The sequence below is a fragment of the Lissotriton vulgaris genome, chromosome 2_1, assembly GCF_964263255.1.
Source record: "Lissotriton vulgaris chromosome 2_1, aLisVul1.2, whole genome shotgun sequence".
In the NCBI taxonomy this organism is placed as follows: Eukaryota; Metazoa; Chordata; class Amphibia; order Caudata; family Salamandridae; genus Lissotriton; species Lissotriton vulgaris.
In genome coordinates, this window is record NC_141687.1 from 413550635 (window position 1) to 413552826 (window position 2192).

A 2192-nucleotide genomic window follows, 5' to 3' on the forward strand; every position below is an offset into this window, starting at 1 on the left:
GATGCGACCAGGGAGGTCTCTGTGAAGAGAACACACAGAGAAAGGCCTGATCAGAAGAGAAAAGGGCGTGGCATGACGCCACGTCATGAAAGAGTTGAGGAGTGAAGAGTTTCACTATGCCACATCGCAGGAAAACATTGGTGAACAGAAGAGTGTGGCATGATGCCACATTGCGAAGAAGAAAGAAACGAAGCGAAAGGTGTGTGACAGACCTGTCACATGGAAGGTCCAGACAACCACAAGCGTGCAGGAGAAAGGAAGAAGAGCGACTAGACAGAGGACTTGTGCCAGTACCTGAAAGTGCACTGGCTGGTTGAGGCAGATGGCATCTTTGCCAGCAACTGCACCTGCCCAAGAGTTGGTGGAACCGCAACTGGCTACGAATTACATCTAGTCATCATCAATCCAAGAAAGAAGTTGCTACCTGAAGCGCAATTTATCAAATGGTAAAAAATCATCCCTGTTACTATGTGCCTGACCAGAACCATCTAGGGAGCCTCACACAACCAGAGTGGAGCCTTGTGCTGCAAAACACCTGTAGACCAATAAGGCATTACCCCAGGTCCCTCCGTCCTCGACACCTTCATAACCAAGTAAGATAACCCATCTCAGAGACAGAAAAAAAGAATGAAGGAATGCTGGACCTACCCTCCCCCTCCCGCTGGGAGTACATAAGCGTACCGGTCCCAGCATTCCCTCTGTTCTTTTTTTCTGTCTCTGACAGATTTGGACGTGTTTGCTGCTTACCTGTGACGTGGATTCACCTTCCTGGTCCTCTTCTCCTGGCCTGCCGGGCTTGCTGGGAGTCGCGTTGATAGGCGCCCGGCCCTTTGCGGCTGGGGTGCCGCTCCTCCGGGATTCCTTCCGGGTTGCTGCGCGCGTCTTCCTTTGGCCTGGCCTGTTGGAGGACGCACGGTGGCGGCTGTTCTGGGGGCCCTGGGGCTGCGCTGGGCGGTGCTCCTGGTCCCCCTGCCTGGCTTCATGGCGTGGTGCAGGCTGCCCTTCCTGGATGCTCCGGAGAGTTGGGTGGTGGTGCCTGGTGCTGCCGAGGTTTGTCGCCCCTTCTCCTGCTGGGCTTCTTCCCTGGTTCTGTGGATGGAGGCTGTTCTGGGGGCCCAGGGGCTGCGCCGGGCAGTGCTCCTGGTCCCCCTGCCTGGCTTCAGGCCTGATGCTGGCTGCCCTTCATGGATGCTCCGGGGGTGTGGAGGTGTTGCCTGGTGTTGCCGAGGTTTGTTTCACCTTCTCCTGCTGGGCTTCTTCTCCGGTTCTGTGGAGGTGCTGGTGCCTTCTTCCTCTCTCGCTCCTGCTGTTCGTGGGCCGGATTGACGGAGGTTGGTGTTGGCCCTGGTTCCTACTCCGGTGGCTGCAGTCCTCTTTCCTGCCCGACGCTGGTGTCTTGGGTGGCGCCTGGGCTGGCTCTTGGGGGCAGGTCGCTTGGTGTCATTCCTGCCCCTGTGGTGAGTACCGCATAGCGGTTTTCCATTTTTTCCTGTTGCCTCGCACTTGCCTACTGCACTGGCCATGTGTCTGTGCTTTGTATGGGTTGGTTTGTTTCTTCCCTGTGCAGGTGCCTCGCTGCGCGAGGGGGACTCCTGGGGATGCCGGGATTTGAACCCAGGGCCTCATGCATGTGATGCATGCGCTCTGCCACTGAGCTACATCCCCGCTGCTGTCCTCCTTGGCGCGTCGGCTCCCACGGCTGCCTCCTGGTGATCTGTACAGGTTTGGGGTGCTGGTGTTGCGCTCCGGCCAGGACGTCTGCCGACGTGTGCGGGGGCTCCAGTGGCCGCCTTCCCCTCATGTGTGGTTTGGGGATGCTTCTTTCTCTTGCTGGGGGTTTCCGTTCCTGCTTGTCCTACTGCTACCTCCATTCCCCTGCTGCTCCAGGAGGGTGGTTGCCCTGGTTGTTTGTCCCTTCGGTTGGGTCTGTGCTTCCTGTGTGGGCTCCGTCCTGGTGCTCTTTGGGGCTCTCTGCCCTGCCTTCCACCTTGGGTGGTTGAGTTGGTTCGTGTGGTGCCGCCCTGCCCGTGTCTTTGCACAGGCCTTCTGCCTCCAGGTGCTTCTTGTTCATGAGCCTGCGGTCTTGCCACCCTGCCTGAGCCTGCTCTCGTCTGCTCTTCTCTCGCTGGTAGTGGAGTGTGGCGCTGCTGTTCTGGCTTCCCTTGCAGTCGGTCGCTGTGGTTCCGGGTTTG

At 58.4% G+C, this 2192-nt stretch overlaps 1 non-coding gene across 1 annotated transcript; it reads right to left on the reverse strand.

Annotated features, from left to right (window-relative positions):
- Positions 1-1593: 1593 nt before the first annotated feature.
- On the reverse strand, positions 1594-1665 carry TRNAV-CAC (transfer RNA valine (anticodon CAC)). The gene has a single exon. It is a non-coding gene; the product is annotated as a tRNA-Val (tRNA).
- Between the last annotated feature and the right edge of the window lie 527 nt (positions 1666-2192).